Source organism: Heloderma suspectum, chromosome 3 (genome assembly GCF_057233095.1).
Source record: "Heloderma suspectum isolate Gila_16-S chromosome 3, 16-S_ref, whole genome shotgun sequence".
NCBI classification, from domain to species: domain Eukaryota; kingdom Metazoa; phylum Chordata; class Lepidosauria; order Squamata; family Helodermatidae; genus Heloderma; species Heloderma suspectum.
Genome location: NC_139460.1, coordinates 113,660,385 through 113,681,137, shown reverse-complemented (window position 1 = coordinate 113,681,137; position 20,753 = coordinate 113,660,385). Strand labels below are relative to the sequence as shown.

General features: G+C 43.3%; 1 protein-coding gene across 7 annotated transcripts in view; it reads left to right on the top strand.

Moving 5' to 3' along the window:
• TBL1X (transducin beta like 1 X-linked) overlaps positions 1-20,753 on the top strand; it is a 199,109-nt gene that overhangs the window by 119,122 nt on the left and 59,234 nt on the right. The window lies entirely within an intron of this gene.

The following is a 20,753-nucleotide window of genomic DNA, read 5'->3' as shown; positions in this document are numbered from 1 at the left end:
ATAAATTAGACTGACTTTTTTTATTTGGAATTCTGTGTATGTGTGTGATTGCTGCCTTCCCTGGTTTTCCCCCATGTTTATCTTTTCCCCCTAATTAAACTCCTTTTTATATTTGGACATTTGGCTGTGTTGTTTTAAAAGGGATTTCTCACTGAACTCTACCCCACATGAAATACCACACTGTTACAAAGCTACTACTTGTATTTTAAGATTTTTTGAAGGGTTTTGTTAGCTCTGTGTTTATGGGCTTTGGAAAGGGAAGTCCAAAGCACCTTTCTTTTCCTTTTTTCCTAGGCCTGGGCTGAAGGGAGGAGTCCTTGGCAATAGGGCTCAGAAATTCCCCAAGCAGCTGGATAGACAAGGGTGTGTCAGGAGATTCACCCTGACTGGTGGCAGCCTATCAGAAATTCTTCTCCTGGGGAACCCAGAGGAAAAGTTATCCCCCCACCCTGTCTTGTAACAATCTGTTCTGGTTGTTGTTTTTAATCACTGAATTGAGGGAAGAGAGAGGCCTGTTACAGATGATCCTTCAAGGCTCCATAACCCCTGGTTTATGAAGCTGTGATTAAACTTTAAGGTCTGACAACTCTTCCCATAGCCCCTGTTCCCCCCAACAAAACATGCACTGGCTTCAGTGCAAAGAACTGGAATTGTGATATGCTAGAGTCCCTGTTACGTTCAAATTGGGTGATTATGGCTTGATATTGATCAACAAACAAGGAAAATAAGCCAGGATGTGATCAGGAGGAGTGGAGGCAAAAGTTGAAAGAGGAATGCTCAGCCCTGACACTCATTGCCTGCTTCATAAACTACAGTAATGAGCCTCAAACAATCTTCCCAACCAGACCAAAGTGTAAGCTAGTTTGGGCTTCAGTGGAGTTGGCATGTGTTGAAAGGAAAATCCCACTTAATGCTTTATGATCTAAAAGCAGGTTTAGCATAGAAATGCAATAAGCATCAGCAGTAGGCTGATGCAATGTCAAGAACTGCTGACCACTGTCCCTTATGGTGAGCCATGTACAGACCAACCATCGACTGGTGAGCCAGTCTCTCAGGAAAGAACCTTCTAGATCTGACATAGCTCCAGAGTTGGCCGTTGACTTCTCCTGGGTTAGGAAGGAGTATAAAAGTCTTCCTTACCCAGTTGAGCCTTGCCTGAGCTACAAGGTCTACTTAAGCTCTAGCATGTCTTGCATTACTTGTCTTGCACTCAGTCCTGATTCCTGGCTTGGTCTGCCTTCTGAATCCTAATTGCTCATTGCCTGGTGGCTTGTTCTCTGGTCCTGTCTTCTGGTTTGCCCTCTGATCATTATTGCTGCTCGATCAGGGCTTCCGGTTCCTGGCGGTTGACTCTTTCCAGACCATGGCCCAGCCCTGACACATAGGCGGGTCAGGAACCATAACCACAGCAAGCACTCTGGTTTTTCCTATTCTCCATGAATATCACATACTCTCCCTTTACTTAATGGATTCCATAATTTTGTAGGGCAGTTTTTAAGGTAGCTTTTCATAAGGTGAGACAGTGAGAGTATATGTGTGTGAGTGCGCTTTCAGTTCATCCACTTCGGAAAACTAGTAATATTGATGACCCTGTAGTCCTCAGAGTGTCTCACAACTATAATAAAATTCATAAAAATAGAAATCCTCAAAATATAACTCTAAGACAATTTAGGCATAAAAACAATCATGACACAGAAAAGCAGCAGCAGTAGACAAAAAGCGGTAAAACAGCCATCATAAAACCCACAAATTAGTAACAGAAGTAGTAAAGTAACCAAAGTGGAATAAAATAGCGGATCATACTCAAATAATTAAAAGCCTTGGTGAACAAGATGGTTTTAACCTGTGCATAAATGCTGATAATGTTAGATGCCTCTTTCACTTGTTTGGAAAAAGCACACCATAATTGGGACATGACCACTGAAAGGGCTTTCTCCCTGCTTGCCATTGCTGCACTGCTGAAGGTCAGGGTACTCAGAGAAGGGCCTCATTTGCAGATCTGATATTACGCTAAACCCCTTGCAAAGAGAAAAGAAATAAAAATAATCGTATGTTTGTGAAAAATATAGCTATCTTCTGTGAACTTTAATGGGTCTTTGCTCCACTGGAAATAATAGAATAGAATTGCAGTATTTTTATTTTAAAAAGCCTGCCTGAATAAGAACATCTTTGCTTGCTGGCAGAAGGAGAACCGAGATGGAACTACCCTGGCAGGGAGCAGCCACCAAGAAGGCCCTTTCTTATTGTTCCAGTCAGATGTCCCTTTGATAGTGACGGGACAGACAGAAGGGCCTCTTCTGAGGATCTTAGAACTCAGGCAGGCTCATAGGGGAGGACATGGTCGCTATTGGGAGGACAATAGCCCGCTCCCAAGCCATATAGGACTTTATATGTCACACCCAACACTTTGAATTATGCCTGGAAATTGACTAGCAGCCAGTATAGCTGTTATAACAAGGCAATTGCATATATCCAGCCCTGGTCAATAGTCTGGCCACAGCATTCTGGACCAGCTGAAGTTTCCAAACACTTTTCCAAGGCAGACCGTGTAGAGTGTGTTACAGTTGTCCAAATGGGATGTAACTAAAGCATGTGTCACTGTGGTCAGATCTGACATCTCCAGGAATTGGTGCAGTTCACACATTAGCCTTAACTGTGCAAATATACTCTTGGCCGCTACTGAAAAGTGGGCATCCAGGTTCAGGGCTGAATCCAGGAGGATACCCAAGCTGCAAACATGAGCCTTCGAGGGGAGTGTGACCCCATCCAGCACAGGTTGAATCCCTGTTCCCTGATCTGCCTTTTGACTGACCAACAGCACCTCTGTCTTGTCTGGATTAAGCTTCAGTTTGTTTGCCCTCATCCAGTCCATTACTGATACCAGACACTGATGTAGAACTAGAGTAACTTCCTTGGATTTAGATGGAAATGAAAGATACCATGTTTTGATTATAACTTCTTGCTTTTAACCTTCAAATAGTTAATGGTGTTTTTAATATCACAGGTCTTGTAGCTCACATTTTACATATACTGTTTCATTTCTTTCAAACTTAAAAACACTGCGCTACATAACTTAATTACATGGCATATTCACATTCTTTTAGATGCCTGGAATGTAAATAATGGGTAGTATCCAATGTTAGTCCTACTTAGAGTAAGCCCATTGAAATGAATGGCACATAAGTTAGTCATGACTAACTTAATTCTCATGCATTTTAATGGGTCTACTCTAAGTAGTACTAACATTGGTTACTACCCAATGTTTGTTCACCATCCTAATTTTTATTTGCATTCGATATGCTCACCCTGAGTTCCAACAGTGGTAGGACTAAATGAAGATGAGTTACTGTGTCTTAGTGTCTTTACATGATACCCTATGATCAAGGCTTAGTTGAATATGCCAGTTAAAACATTTCAAAGGTTCAGCTTGTCTGCAAGTTACAGTTTCATCATTTACCTCAGGGCGAGTTGGCTTTACCTTGTAGTAGTTGTATCTGTCTTTATGCTACATTGAAAGTAAGCTGTTGCACAAATACCCCTAGGTAGATTCTCATTTATGCCTTTTTAAAAAATATAATTTTGAGGGTGAGACTTTGAGGGAGGATCAGGTCTGTTTTCTGAAGCTATTAGTAAAACTCAGTTCCACTGACTTCAGTGGAAGCTGAGTTGGCAGGAGCTGTAAAGAATGTTCCCTGAGGAGAATGTAACTGGCAGATTGGCACTGACATGCTTTGCCTGACAGAAGGCCTCCACATCAAATTGTTTAATGCTCATCCAGAGCTTTACAAAGATTGCCAGGGTCCTGGAACCATGGAGCTTGTAGTGTAGTTCAATGAAAAGGTCCCAGTGTTTCACATTTTGTTTACAAAGACTTTTCTCTGTAATTTAACTGCTGCAGTATAGGAACGGGAAAAAAACAGTGCAGTAAAATCATAATGACCTCTGTTGCATCGAAGCAGCTAAACCAGTATCCATAAAACTGGTGAAATCATACACCTATTTCAAAACTTCCTGACTGAACCTGTAAGAGGTGCCATTTCAAAAGTTGAAATGGAAATGGCATACAGACAGTCAGTTTATCATGTGGTATATGTACGACAGTGAGCTTGTTTATTCAATGTGGACTGAAGCAGTGAAATATCATACAGAACACACACATCCCAATTATGCATGGTTGTGGTGTTTCCACCCTAGATGTTCTATTGCTATGTAGTGAAGATGTTTGCTTGGTCTCTCATTGGCCTGGTTGAAGCATCATGGTAAAGCATATTTTAGCAAGATGAGAACAAGTCACAGCAATCCTCGGGCCCATGTACTCCCCCTCCACCCCAGTCATGGTTGTGAGGAACAGTTTAGAAGCTTTTGCTTGCATTTTTCCTTAACTCAAGCTTGTCATGCTGCCTAAACCAACAAAATGTGGTTAATGTCAACTACAGATTGATTGGAACAAGCCAATTTAAAGTTGCTTGAGGATTAAGATGTCAGAGGCCTTGCTCTCAGTGCCCTCGTGAGAGATTCTGTGAGTGAGCAAGAGAGAAAGGTCCTTTTTGGTGGTGGTGGCGCAACTCTGGAATATTCCAGTTGACATTTGTCAGGCGCTCTCTCTGTTTTTCTTTTGCCAGAAATTGACAGCACTTTTATCTTGATGGGCTTTTAATCTGTAACAACTAATTGTTTTGTTGCTGCCAGTTTTAATGCGTAAAAACTTTTACTCTTGCTGCTGTTAGGCTTTTTTTGTTTGTTTTTGTCTTGAAGTGTTGGGTGTGTGTATGTTCTTTATTGTTTTTAGAAATTGGTTGTTAGTTGCACTTGTACTTTTTGAAATCTATGGGACTTACATTAGCAAGACTAACTTAAGTCCCATTGTTCACAGTGGGTCTACTCTAAATATGAGTAGAGTAAATTTAAATGAGAAGAGGGAGAACTTTCTGAATACTAAGTAAGTACAGTTTGGGACATGGAGTGGGTTATGAACCTGGACTTGAAAGGATGATTAGAAAGTTGAGACTCCTAGCTGTGCCACATGCTCTCAACTGATCTTCCTGCTCATCTCAGGGACTAACTTATAGATTTGTGATTGGACAAAGCAGGCTAAATAGACAAAATTAGCATTTCCATAACTAAACATTTTGTTCAGCCTAAAAAAAAAAATCAGAAGTTTTATTTTTTAAATAAAGCTGTGTCAGAAAGTGAGGCAGCATTTAGGTGTTAAAAAAAGCAATTCTGTAATACATAGTAGACAATGTGAGGTTTTTAAGCTGTAGTTTCCTAAATTACGAATCCAATACATGTGTAATTGTCAATTCCTCCTTATACCCTTGGCAGAAAAGTTATTTGTGCCACCCATGATAATGTATAAAACATAATTTTTCAGACATAGATGCTAATCTCCATGTTGGAAAAGATAGCGTGAGACGAACCCCTAATTTTTCTTTGAATTTTTTCCCCTGTTCAATGTTTGCTATAGTTCCTTCCACCATATATTTTAATTTTATAGGCCTAGCCTGAGGAATGCTTGTCTAGAATGGCCTAGTAAAATAATTCCTATCGTTTCAATGTACACTTGATAGCTAAATTGCAATTCTAATGCATATGCCCTGTAAGATTGATACTGCTTGGAAAGGAACACCACCAGTCCCAGTATTGATTTTCTTACCATGTAAGCCAAGGGTGGGCAACCAGAAACCCAAGGGCTGCATGCAACATTTGACCTAATTTTAAGAGCCATCTGAACGTGATCAAATCAGGCTTCTGGCGAGCATGATCTGCCCCTCCCCAGGCAGCCCACTGCTCTGGGATGGAGGGGGGAGAGGGAGAAGGACGCGCCATAAAAGAGAGAGAAAAGGGGTAGACCGGACCACTTTTGGCTCTTGGCCCCACCACTCTGACATGTGGCCTTCAACAGATTACTCCTGAGGGAATGTGGTCCTTGGCAGAGAGAAGTTCCCTCCTGCCCCCATGATGGAAGCAACCCCAATCTGAACCCATTAAAAAACACTATTTTATCACACGTTCTACCACACATCTGCATCTGATATATGGTCGATGCTTCTTCACCGGATGTAGACAAACTACCCTGGGATGAGAGCAAGATCAAAGAGGGTAGCTTGGTTGTCTCTATGGGCTTTCAGTTCCAGAAAAACCTGATAGCATTTCACAATATAAAGAAATGAATTAGCTGTCAGCAAGCACAGTAATTGTCTAGTTAAGCAGGTGGCTGCTAAAAGGAAAAAAAGGAGTCCAAAATACTATTTTTAAAACAAACAAACCCAACTCTGTTATCATTAAAGCTGTTATTGTTCAGTCGTTAAGTCGTGTCCGACTCTTCGTGACCCCATGGACCATAGCACGCCAGGCCTTCCTGTTCTCCGCTCTTTCCCAGAATGTGCTCAAGTCCATATTCATTGCATCAGTGATGCTATCTAGGCATCTCGTTCTCTGCCGTCCCCTTCTCCTTTTGCCTTCAGTCTTTCCCAGCATCAGGGTCTTTTCCAGTGACTTTTCTCTTCGCATTAGGTGGCCAAAATATTTGAGCTTCAGCTTCAGTATCTGTCCTTCCAATGAGCACTCAGGGATGATTTCCTTTAGGATGGACTGATTTGACCTCCTTGCAGTCCAGGGGACTCGTAAGAGTCTTCTCCAGCACCAAAGTTTGAAGGCATCAGTTCTTCAGCGCTCAGCCTTCCTTATAGTCCAGCTCTCACAGCCATACAATGCTGCTGAGAATGTAAATAGGTTTTTAACTGACCAAAGCTGCAATACTATACTCTCTTACCTGGGAGTAATTACCCTTGAGGCAACAGCACATACTTCTGAGCAGACATGCATAGTATTTCCCTGTAAGGCTGTAATCCTGTACCTATTTACCTGGGAATAAGCCCCATTTAACTTGGTGGGACTTGCTTCGGAATAGACATATAGGATTGTGCTCTTTGGTTTAAACATAGGTGGTTGAAGTTGAATGCAACATCTATAATTGAACATAATTATTCCTAAATTTAATTGATTTCTGGGGGGTTTGCAGTAAATTTGTCTCTTCTTTGGATAACTCAGTATTCCCCCCCACACACACCTCAGCCTACCCATGGTGCTCCGCCATAGTTTGCACTCGGTTATGAGAAGCTCAGATCAGAGATCAATGCATCTGATTATTTAGTGCTTGATCCCTTTGCCCAGAGCATGTCTGCCACCCACAGTGGTAATTAACTGGTGACATAGATAGGCTGAAAGGCAAAGATGACAGCTGCATCAGTGCCTTCCCTTGTTCTGGCAGCTGTCATAAAGGACATGCAAGATTCCTCAAGGCTACATGGCAGATTGAGAATATGGAGGACAGTAAATATGAACAGTGCCAATACATATGGGTTAATGTTTCTAATCACTGCAAATACTGTATGACATATGGACTAGTAGACTATTTTAAAAGCTGTGTTTACATAGTAATATCATTGGTAAATTATATTATTGTATATTGTGCTTTCTTGGCATAAGATGAGACCATGAAGATTGCAGACTTTACATTACAGTTCGGTGTGACTTAGAATGATATTGCACTTAATGTTAAGAATGAAATGATAATAAGAGCTTTCTTTCTACTCAGCATTTGTTTTGTATTTCAATTACAGCTGCTTTGCATTTCCTTATTTTAAAGGAGACATAATGCTTTAATTTTTAACATGCTCCATTAACAAACACATTGAGGTCTAATATGAACCTGACAGGCTCTTGGTTCTGAGAATAATAAATCCCATACTGTGGTGATTCCCTGGAGCAGGGGTGTGAGTGTGTCTATCAGAGGAATGGGACCACTGGGTGCAACCCATTTATTTTAATCTCCAATATATACCACAGCATTTAATTCTGCAACATGCATAAGATTATTGTTATTCAGTCGTTAAGTCGTGTCCGACTCTTCCTGACCCCACGGACCATAGCACTCCAGGTCTTCCTGACCTCCGCTCTCTCCCGGAGTGTGCTCAAGTCCATATTCATAAGAGTCTTCTCCAGCACCACAGTTCGAAAGCATAAATTCTTCGGCGCTCAGCCTTCCTTATAGTCCAGCTCTCACAGCCATACGTTGCTACTGGGAAAACCATAGCTTTGATTATGCGGACCTTTGTCAGCAAGGTGATGTCTCTGCTTCTTACTATGCTGTCTAGGTTTGCCATAGCTTTCCTCCCAAGGAGCAAGCAAACACATTTTAATTTCATGGCTACAGTCACCATCTGCGGTGATCTTGGAGCCCAAGAAAATAAAATCTGTCACTGCTTCCATTTCTTCCCCTTCTATATGCCAGGAAGTGATGGGGCCAGATGCCATGATCTTAGTTTTTTTAATGTTGAGTTTCAAACCAGCTTTTGCACTCTCCACTTTCACCCTCAACAAGAGGCTCTTTAGATCCTCTTCGCTTTCTGCCATTAGGGTGGTATCATCTGCGTATCTGAGGTTGTTGATAATTCTCCCGGCAATCTTAATTCCGACCTGTGATTCATCCAACCCGGCATTTCTCATGATGTACCCTCCATATAAATTAAATAAGCAGGGTGACAATATACAGCCTTGTCGTACTCCTTTCCCAATTTTGAACCAATCGGTTGTTCCATGTCCGGTTCTTACTGTTGCTTCTTGTCCCTCGTACAGGTTTCTCAGGAGACAGGTAAGGTGGTCTGGTACTCCCATGTCTTTAAGAATTTGCCAGAGTTTGTTGTGATCCACACAATCAAAGGCTTTAGCGTAGTCAATGAAGCAGAAATAGACTTTTTCTGGAATTCTCTTGCTTTCTCCGTGATCCAGCGAATGTTGGTGATTTGATCTCTAGTTCCTCTGCCTCTTCGAAACCTAGCTTGTACTTCTGGTAGTTCTCGGTTCACATACTGCTGAAGCCTAGCTTGTAGGATTTTGAGCATAACCTTGCTGGCATGTGAAATAAGCGCAATTGTACGGTAGGACTTACCGTATTGAACATTCTTTGGCATTGCCCTTCTTTGGAATAGGAATGTAAACTGACCTTTTCCAGTCTTGTGGCCACTGTTGAGTGTTCCAAATTTGTTGGCATATTGAATGCAGCACTTTAACAGCATCATCTTTTAGGATTTTAAATAGCTCAGCTGGAATACTGTCATCTCCGCTAGCTTTGTTGTTAGTAATGCTTCCTAAGGCCTACTTGACTTCACTCTCGAGGATGTCCAGCTCAAGTTGAGTGAGCGCACTATCATGGCTATCAGGGACATTCAGATCTTTCCTGTATAGTTCTATAGTTCTTCTGTGTATTCTTTCCACCTCTTCTTAATCTCATCTGCTTCTGTTAGGTCCCTGCCTTCTTTGTCCTTGATCATGCCCGTCTTTGCACAAAACATTCCCTTGAGATCTCCGGTTTTCTTGAAAAGATCTCTAGTCTTTCCCATTCTATTGTTTTCCTCGATTTCTTGGCATTGTTCATTTAAGAAGGCCTTCTTGTCTCTTCTTGCTATTCTCTGGAACTCTGCATTCAGTTGGGTATATTTTTCCCTTTCTCCCTTGCTTTTCGCTTCTCTTCTTTCCTCAGCTACTTGTAAAGCCTCCTCAGACAGCCACTTTGCTTTGTTGCATTTCTTTTTCTTTGGGATGGATTGAGTTGCTGCCTCCTGAACAGTGTTACAGACCTCCGTCCATAGTTCCTCAGGCACTCTGTCTATCAGGTCTAATCCCTTAAATCTATTCCTCACCTCCACTGTATATTCATAAGGGATATGATTTAGGTCATACCGGAATGATTTAGTGGTTTTCCCTATGTTATTCAATTTAAGCCGAAATTTTGCAAGAAGCAGCTCATGCTCTGAGCCACAGTCAGCTCCAGGTCTTGTTTTTACTGACTATATGGAGCTTCTCCATCTTTGGCTGCAAAGTACATAATGAGTCTGATTTCAATATTGACCATCTGGTGATGTCCATGTGTAGAGTCGCCTCTTGTGCTGTTGGAAAAGAGTGTTTGCTATGATCAGCATGTTCTCTTGACAAAACTCTGTTAGCCTTTGTCCTGCTTCATTTTGTACACCAAAGCCATGCTTGCCTGTTATCCCGGTGATTTCCTGACTTCCTACTTTAGCATTCCAATCCCCTAGGATGAAGAGGACATCTTTTTTTGGTGTTAGTTCTAGAAGGTGTTGTAGGTCTTCATAGAACTGATCAACCTCAGCTTCTTCAGCCTCAGTGGTTGGAGCATAGACTTGAATTACTGTGATGTTGAATGGTTTGCCTTGGATTCGTACTGAGATCATTCTGTCATTTTGAGATTGTACCCCAGTACTGCTTTTCCCACCCTTTTATTGACTATGAGTGCTACTCCATTTCTTCTAAGGGATTCTTGCCCACAGTAGTAGATATGATGGTCACCTGAATTAAATTCGCCCATGCTTGTCCATTTTGGTTTGCTGATTCCCAAGATGTCGATGTTCAATCTTGCCATCTCATGTTTGACCACCTCCAGCTACCTTGATTCATTGATCTTACATTCCAGGTTCCTAAACAATATTGTTCTTTACAGCATCGGACTTTCTTTTCACCACCAGACACATCCACAGCTGAGTGTCCTTTCGGCTTTGGCCCAGCCGCTTCACTCTTTCTGGCACTACTTGGAAATTCCCTCTGCTCTTCCCCAGTAGTACATTGGACACCTTCCGACCTGAGGGGCTCATCTTCCGGCGTCATATCTTTTAGCTTTGTGATACGTTTTCTTGGCAAGAATACTGGAGTGGGTTGCCATTTCCTTCTCCAGTGGACCACATTTTGTCAGAACTCTCCACCATGACCTGTCCATTTTGGGTGGCCTTGCACGGCATAGCTTATGGCTTCACTGAGTTATGCAAGCCCCTTCGCCACAACAAGGCAGTGATCCATGAAAGGGGCATAAGATTATAGATACCAATTAATATAAATATTAATATAAATATTAATTGGTATCTTCATTATTTAATCTTCACTTCTCCCTCAAGATGTTTCTAATTTTACATTTATAGGCAGAAAGTTATTGCTTAATGTTTAGAAGTAATCTATTTGAAATTCATTTCCAAATTGGTGTCTGCTAATGGTATGTATTTCAAACGTTATTTTCAAAAGACTGGGATTTGAAAGTTGAATAGTTAAAAGTTAAAAAGTTAAATATCAATTTAACTTTTGATATTATCTCATTTGTTTCACTCGCTCTCAAAGTTTAGATTGTAAACTCCTTAGATTGTAAACTCCTTGCCTTTTTTTGCTTATGCTACTGTCTATACAGCCACATATTGATGATGGTATATTTAATAGCAACAACAATTGGCATACTTAAAATTTTGTGGTTTGATTAATTGATGGGGTTATTAAGAGAGAAAGTATTGTGGTTATTGTAGTTACATGAAACAGTCTTCTTTTTCCATTGTTATTTATTAGCTGCATTTTTATCATACCTGGCAAAACTATTTAAGGTGATATGAAAATTCTGGGGTTTATTTTTTGTTTGTTGATGATGTTTGTCAGAATAAAGCAGTTGTCAATGGAGCCTATGCTCTTAAGCATACTAAACTGCATTTACTAAATATATTAAATGCACCTTATGAGTTCATATTCTTTCCTGCAGACTTGCTTAGGAGCGGCCTGTGGCCTGATGTTTTCTGTGTTTTATCTACCACCCCCACCCCAGTGTTCTTATAACTAGAGATAAACTATTCTGAGGTGTAAATTTACTTGCAGACTTCTCCCATAGCAATATGTGTGAGATTTTGCATATCTTTAAGGAACACTTCATATTATTCATCTCAGAAAAGGAAACATTCATGTCAATGGCCCTACAAAATATGCTGTTTACTTATTCTTCACGTGCAATATATTTTCTCATCATACGCACTAGGTTGAAAACATTGTGGATGCACTCATTTGACTAAACGGTTCCCAATTCTGTGTTTCCCTCATAACTTCATTGTGGAGTTGTGCCTAAATCTTTCCCTGTGCCAGTCCCCACGCCCCATCCTTGCAAGGGTTTTCCTGGGATTTTTTTTTTATTGATTTCTCTCTCATTCACCCCTGGCTAGGCTCCAAAACTCAAAGTAAGCTGAGAAATGGGAGAAAGGGCCTGGGGAACATTTTCAGAGAACAGGGAGGGGGTAAACATTCCTATCTCTGCCCTCTGAATCTTCCTTATAAATATGCACCCTGCACCCAGAGTTAACTGAACAATTACTCATGGTTTGTTGTTGGGTTAATTCTGGGTTGTTTAACCAATAAACAACCCGGAGTTTCCACATTCAGATGTCATGAAACAACCCAGGAACATTCCTGAGTTGTTAATTGAGATCGGCAATGGCACACACGCGACTCACATGCTGCACTCCTCTTGCAGTTCCTGAGCCAACCCAGAAATTGCCCATAGTGATGGGTGAACTGGATCACTGTCTCAGCAAATGAAGGTTTCTGAACACACATTTGCCAAGATAGCATCGCAGTATGTGGTTTAGAATTCATCTTTTCTGCTTTACTCATTTTTCTACATTGTGAACACAAGAGCTAAACTCACAACCCTTTAAATGCTTGCATTTGATTGTCTGATTTTAAAAATGAGAAGTCCTGTTATATTAAATGTGGAGGAAAACTTGTACTGAGTCTGACCGAACACAGGTAAGAGCCCACTATCGAGCCTACTCTGTGGCGGTGAGGGTGGCAAAGAGGCAGTTCTTTTCCACCAGCATTGCATCTTCTCAGTGTCGTCCGGCGGAGCTTTTCCGAGTGGTTCGCGGCCTGTTACATTCTGGGCCAGGGAGAGAGACGGTGGAACCCTCGGTAGCACGCTGTGACGAGTTTGCGCGGCACTTTGAGGATAAAGTCGCTCAGATTCATCATGAATTGGACACAACCATTAATGCAGTTCCATTGGTAGAGGCGTTCAGAGCACCGTCTGGTCCAGTTTTATTGGATGAGTTTCAGTTACTGAGGCCTGAGGATGTGGACAAGGTGCTTGGCCAAGTCCGATCGACCACTTGTGTGCTTGACCCTTGCCCTTCATGGCTTATTAAATCAAACAAGGAGGGGTTGTCCGGCTGGGTCCAGGAGGTTGTAAACTCCTCCTTGAGAGAGGGAGTGGTGCCTGCTGCTTTAAAAGAGGCAGTAATTAGACCACTCCTGAAAAAGCCTAACCTGGACCCAGAGGATGTTAACAATTATAGGCCAGTGGCCAACATCCCCTTCCTGGGCAAGGTGCTTGAGCGGGTGGTTGTAGGACAGCTCCAGGCACTCTTGAATGAAACGGATTATCTAGATCCATTTCATTCGGGCTTCAGGCCTGGTTTTGGAACGGAAACTGCCTTGGTCGCCCTGTGGGATGACCTCTGCCGGGAGAGGGACAGGGGGAGTGCAACCCTGTTGATTCTCCTGGACCTCTCAGCGGCTTTCGATACCATCGACCATGGTATCCTTCTGGATAGGTTGTCTGGGTTGGGAGTTGGAGGCACTGCACTACAGTGGTTCCGCTCCTACTTGGATGGCCGATTCCAGAAGGTGGTGCTGGGGGATTATTGCTCTGTGCCATGGCAATTGTGCCATGGGGTTCCACAGGGCTCTATTCTATCCCCCATGCTGTTTAACATCTACATGAAACCGCTGGGGGAGGTTATCCGGAGGTGTGGGCTGAGGTGCCATCAATATGCGGATGACACCCAGCTCTACCTCTCTTTCTCATCAAAACCAGGTGAGGCAGTGGCTGTTCTGAACCAGTGCCTGGGCACAGTAATGGACTGGATGAGGGCTAATAAACTGAAACTCAATCCAGACAAGACGGAGGTACTGTTAGTGGGTGGTTCGTCTGCCCGGCTAGGTGATATTCAACCTGTTCTGGAGGGGGTTGCACTCCCCCTAAAGGATCAGGTTCGTAGTTTGGGGGTGCTCTTGGATCCAGAACTGTCACTTGAGGCACAGGTGAACTCAGTGGCACGGAGCACTTTTTATCAGCTTAGGCTGGTATACCAACTACGCCCTTATCTGGACAGAGATAGCCTAGCTACAGTTATCCATGCTCTGATAACTTCTCGTCTGGATTACTGCAATGCGTTATACGTGGGGCTGCCTTTGAAAACGGTCCGGAAACTTCAGCTGGTCCAAACTAGGGCAGCAAGATTGTTAACAGGGACTGGCCTGCGAGCTCATATTATGCCAGTACTTTTCCAGCTGCACTGGCTGCCAGTCCATTTCCGGGCCCGATTCAAAGTGCTGGTGTTAACATTCAAAGCCCTTAACGGCTTGGGGCCAGGTTACCTGAAGGATCGCCTCCTCCCATATGTGCCTGCCCGGACCTTAAGATCATCATCAGCGGCCCTTCTCCGTGAGCCCCTGCCGAAGGAAGTAAGGCGGGTGGCTACTAGGAGGAGGGCTTTTTCTGTTGTGGCACCCCGGCTCTGGAATGAGCTCCCTAGTGAGGTTCGCCTGGCGCCTACATTGTACTCCTTTTGGCGCCAGGTGAAGACCTTTTTATTTTCCCAGGCATTTTAGCTTTCTAAATTTTTATCTTTGCTGTTTTAAATCTGTATTTTAAACTCCTATACTGCTGCTAGGTTTTATTGTGGTTGTATTGTTATATTGTGGTTTTAATGTTCTATATATTTTAAATTGTTTTATTGTGTGTTGTTTGGTTTTAGTTTTTGTGAACCGCCCAGAGAGCTTCGGCTATTGGGCGGTATAGAAATGAAATAAATAAATAAATAAAATAAATAAATAAAATAAATGTGGAAACCCATTTGTATTAATATCACATTAAGACTTCATGGAGAAAGCAAGAGAATTCCAGAAAAACATCTATTTCTGCTTAATTGACTACGCTAAAGCCTTTGATTGTGTGGATCACAACAAACTCTGGCAAATTCTTAAAGACATGGGAGTACCAGACCACCTTACCTGTCTCCTGAGAAACCTGTACGAGGGTCAAGAAGCAACAGTAAGAACCGGACATGGAACAACCGATTGGGAAAGGAGTACGACAAGGCTGCATATTGTCGCCCTGCTTATTTAACTTATATGGAGAGTACATCATGAGAAACGCCGGGTTGGATAAATCACAGGTCGGAATTAAGATTGCCGGGAGAATTATCAACAACCTTAGATACGCAGACGATACCACCCTAATGGCAGAAAGCGAAGAGGATCTAAAGAGCCTCTTGTTGAGGGTGAAAGTGGAGAGTGCAAAAGCTGGTTTGAAACTCAACATTAAAAAGACTAAGATCGTGGCATCTGGCCCCATCACTTCCTGGCATATAGAAGGGGAAGAAATGGAAGCAGTGACAGATTTTATTTTCTTGGGCTCCAAGATCACCACAGACGGTGACTGTAGCCATGAAATTAAAAGACGCTTGCTCCTTGGGAGGAAAGCTATGGCAAACCTAGACAGCATAGTAAGAAGCAGAGACATCACCTTGCCGACAAAGGTCCGTATAATCAAAGCTATGGCTTTCCCAGTAGCAATGTATGGCTGTGAGAGCTGGACTATAAGGAAGGCTGAGCGCCGAAGATTTTATGCTTTCGAACTGTGGTGCTGGAGAAGACTCTTACGAGTCCCCTGGACTGCAAGGAGTTCACATCAGTCAGTCCTAAAGGAAATCAACCCTGAGTGCTCATTGGAAGGACAGATACTGAAGCTGAAGCTCAAATATTTTGGCCACCTAATGCAAAGAGAAAAGTCACTGGAAAAGACCCTGATGCTGGGAAGGATTGAAGGCAAAAGGAGAAGGGGATGGCAGAGGATGAGATGGCTAGATAGCATCACCGATGCAATGAATATGAACTTGAGCACACTCCGGGAGAGAGCGGAGGACAGGAAGGCCTGGCATGCTGTGGTCCATGGGGTCACAAAGAGTCGGACATGACTTAATGACTGAACGACTGAACAACAACAAGACTTCACAGATGATATTGGACTATCCTTGCTCTGGTCTTGACCTGCCAGGGACCACCATGGCCCACTCAGGAAGCCTTTATTTTTGAGAACAAAAGTTGGCACCATTAGTTGATATATAAACCAGATAAATTATGCAGGCTCAGTTCATAAGTATATTAATAAAGTATGCAGGCTCAGTTCATAAATGGATATAAATTAGTTATTCCATGTATTTACTGTAACTGTAATTTCTACATTTGTCTGCTGTTGGAACACTGTCTAACCAGCTTCACAAATAATTGTCTTCTTATTACCACTTGTTTATCTTAGCTTCAATCATCTGTGTCCTAAATCTATTTTCTTATTTCCTTTCCCCCTTCCCCTTGATTGCCTAGGACAATGTGTTAATAAAACTTTTAAAGCTCAGGTTTTTAAAACTGTATAAAAAAGGAGTAACCAAATTTCTTGTGACTCAGAAGTAGGTCATGAAGTAGAATACAACACAATCACGCTAATTAAGAGGGCTGTGTGTGTGTGTTTTTCTCAGCAAACTGCCAAAAAGAAAAGATCAATACAGCAAAAATCCTTTTCACTGTGGAGCAAAGGGAATTGGAAAAGATCCACTACTGCTTTCAGACCTTAAATGCTGGAGGCTGATGTCATTAAGAAAACCAGCTGAGGACTGAAAAATAAACCAAGCAAACTAATAGCTTTTAAGTGTAGGGGAAAAGGGAAGAAGATTCTATACCAGTAATATCTGAAACAGTGGCCTAGGTTCTGGCCTCTCTAGCTGTGTTTTCAAATGTCTGAAGTAAATTTCACGTGCAGTACTTATCCATACATCAAAGGGACCACCCATCTTGTTATGAACCTGCCAAGTTATTAAGATCTGCAGAAGAGGCTCCCTCAAGGATGCTAATTCACTTGCCAAGGCCTGTTTGATGGCCCTGTGGGGAAGGAGTAAGGGAGCAGGCAAAGGGAACATCAGGGCTTGCTCCAGTTGGACTGCCTCACCTTTGGGAGATGAGAGGGGGAAACAGGGCCATCCCACCAGCCCTACTGACAGTCTATCTAATTCTTTTTTCTCCCTCTTCCCTCCCCATTGCCTTTTCCTTTTCTGTCGTGTCTTTTTTAGATTGTAAGCCTGCGGGCAGGGATTGTCTTTGTTGTTTATTGATTGTAAGCCACTCTGGGAGCCTTTTTTGGCTGAGGAGTGGGATAAAAATACAATCAATCAATCAAGGGCGTTCTCCTGTCTCATTCTCAAATGTGGAAGGTGCCCTTTGAAGAACTATAATTGGCCCCTACTCTCTTGACTTTTAAAAAGGGTGTGAAGATGCATAATTTTGCCTTTTATGAAATTTTAAAATGTTTTATGGTTTTAATGTTTGTTTTATCATGTTATAGTTTTAGGATTTTAAATTCTTGTCTTTAAGGCTTTTTAGCAAATAAGGGATCAGGGCGGTGATGAACGCCTCCCTTGAGGAGGGAGTGATGCCATCAGCCCTCAAAGGCAGTGATAAGACCGCTCTTAAAGAAGCCCTGCTTGGATCCCCAAGTTCTGAACAACTTTCACTCGGTCTCGAATCTGCCATTTTGGGGCAAGGTGATTGAGTGGGTGGTGGCGATGCAGTGGAAGGCACACTTGGAAGAAACCGATTATCTAGACCCATTTCAGTCGGGCTTCAGGCTTGGGCATGGGACAGAAACAGCCTTGGTTGCCTTGGTGGATGATAGGAGGAGGGCTCTGGATAGGTGTCAGGGTGGAAACTGAGCCCATAGAGCCCCAGAGCAGTTCTGATTCTGAGGAAGAACAGCAATCTGTGGGAGAGGAGCTCGCTCATCTCTCACAAGCACAGCAGCTGGCAGAGATTCCTCCTGCCAGCATTCCTGAGATAGATAGTGACCCTGGCAGTGAGAGAGCGCTGGAGGGGGGCTGGCTGGACACTCGATGCAGACGCAGGAAGCGACGACAGATGGAGGGTGCCGAAAGGAGGCGCTCTGCTCATTTGGTGCTAAAACAACGGTCACGTCCTGAGGACTCAAGGGAAAGAGGGAGGATCTCTCCCTAGCCCATAAGTTCAGAGTCTTCCTGTGGTTTTCCTTCAAACGGGGACCAACTGCCTTACCTGGAGCTTAGGCTACTCTGCTATCTTGCTTAGTCACTAGTGATTAGTATCTGTAAGAGTTATAAACTAATAAAGGAATAAAGCCTTGGAAAGAATCCTCGTCGTCTGTGTCCTGAGTTGGCTATTGGAGGGGACTGCAAGAGGCAGCTAGGGCACTCCTGACAATAGGGGTGAATGCTCTTTCCTTGTTCTCCTCGACCTCTCAGCAGCTTTTGATACCATTGACCACGGTATCCTCCTGGATCGACTGAAGTTGTTGGACATTGGAGATACCGTATTGCAGTGGTTCCGGTCCTTCCTCTCTGGCAGGTACCAGAGGGTAGCACTGGGAGAGGAGGTTTTGAACCCGTGGCCACTCACTTGTGGGGTGCCACAGGGTTCCATTCTCTCCCCAGTGCTATTTAACATCTTTGTGAAGCCGCTGGGGGCTATCATCAGGAGGTTTGGGGTGTGGTGTCATCAATATGCAGGTGGCATGCAGCTCTTCCTCTCATTCAAATCTTCACCAAGGTTGGCTGTAGAATCCCTGTCCAAATGTCTGGAGACGGTGAGTGGCTGGATGGGGAGGAATAAGCTGAAGCTGAACCCTGACGAGACCGAGGTACTTTTGGTGGGAGACAAGAGGAGGTTGGGGGATGTTGACCTGGTATTGAATGGGGTATGGCTACCCTTGAAAGACCAAGTCCGCAGCCTGGGAGTCATCTTAGACTCCCAGCTGTCTGTGGAAGCTCAAGTGTCAGCTGTGAGCTGGACAGCGCTGTATCAACTCCATCTGATATGGCGGCAGCGCCTCCCGACCATCTGCTCCCATTGGTAGTACATGCCCTGGTCTCCTCTTGTTTAGACTACTATAATGTGCTCTACGTGGGGTTACCCTTGAAGATGGTTCGGAAGCTGCAGCTGGTACAGAACAGGGCGGCTCACCTGATTAAAGGCAGCCATCGGCGAGATCACATCACTTCAGTGCTGAAGGAGTTGCACTGGTTACCAGTTGTTTTCTGGGCCAGATTCCGGAAAGTGAATTAAGGAGCGCTTCCAGCAACACCAGACAGGCCGCTTAACAAGATCAGCCTCGGATGGCCTTCTCTCTGTCCCATCAGCCAGGACAGCTAGACTGGTGGGGACAAGGGAGAGGGCCTTTTCTGTGGTGGCCCCCACTCTGTGGAACTCCCTCCCTAGGGAACTCCGCCATGCCCCCTCTTTAATGAGCTTCCGCCGTGCATTAAAAACATGGTTGTTCAGGCAGGCATTTGGGGTGGGTTAGGGTATTTCAGAAAATGTTTTTATTGTAGAATTTTATTGTTTAAACTGTTTTATTATATGCATTGTACATCACCCAGAGTGGCTGGGTGACCAGCCAGATGGGCGATTAATAAATTTAATAAATAAATAAGGTGGTATACAAATGATAATAATAAATAAATACTTGTAAGTAAGCCTCACTGAACTTAAAGGGAGTTGCTTTTGAATAAACATGCATAGGATTGCATGGTTAGGCACACTTCGCTCTTCTATCCAAAATGTTTTGGTTTAAGAGTGTGCAAAAGAATGAATATTTTACCCTTGTATAAGCAACCCACTGTGTTTCTGTATGAATTACTACTCTTTCTCTTGGTTTTTTCCCTACCTTTCTGCCTCCCTCTCCCAACTTTTCTCACTACATATTTGTGATTGATAGTTCTCATCTATAAGACTATTGATAGTCTATTAATAGTTTTTGTCTATAAGACCACATGACTACTACTTACTCAAAGATAGCATTTTTCAAATTACCTACTCTGAGCAAATCCTTTTCATGTCAGCTTATCTTCTCAGGCCCTGTGAATTGCAAACTCTTCTGGGGCATATTGTAGAGCAGCAGTTGTTTGTTTGTTACATTTTTATACTGCCCAATAGCTGAGGCTCTCTGGGCAGTTCACAATTAAAACCATAAAATAAAACTTGAAAAAATATAGTATGAAACTTGGCTAAATCAAGGCAAAACCCAGCAGCAGTTACAGCCCAGGGAAAGCCTGTGTGAAAAGGTGTGTTTTCAGGAGGTGTTTAAAAGATGTTACATTTTCTGTCTCCTGAACTGGGGAGGGTTTTCCAGAGAGTGGGTGTGGCTACAGAAAAGGCTCACTGTTGAGGTTCTTCATGGCAACATTCCATTCGTTTTGGAATGACCTGGGTATATATAAGGGAGGCTGGTCTGCTAGGTATCCTGGTCCCAAGTTGTTTAGGGCTTTATCTGATAATGACATAACCTTGTAGGTGGCTCGGTAGCTAATAGGCAACCAGTGCGGTTCTTTTAACACTAGTGCTATCTGAGCATAGCTAGGTGTTCAAGTGAGTACCCTAGGTGCTGCATTCTGCACTAGGTGCAGCTTCTGAACCACACACAAGGTCAGCCCCACATAAAGCGTGTTGCAGTAGTCTAATCGTGAGGTTACCAGTGCATGGATCATCATGGCTAGGCTATCCCTATCCAGGAACGGGTGCAGTTGGCATACCAACTGGAGTTGGTAATGGTTGCTCTAGCTTACTGAGGCCACCTGGGCCTCCAGTAGCAAGATGGATCCAGGACTATCCCCAGACTATGGACCTGCTCCTTCAGAGGGAGTGCAACCCCATCCAGAACAGGAAAACACCCCAATTCCTGGACCTGGGAACCACCAACCCATAGAGTCGCTGTCTTATCAGGTTCAGTTTCAGTTTATTAGCCCTCATCCATGCCATAACTGCATCCAGGCACCAGTTCAGAATGTGCATGGCCT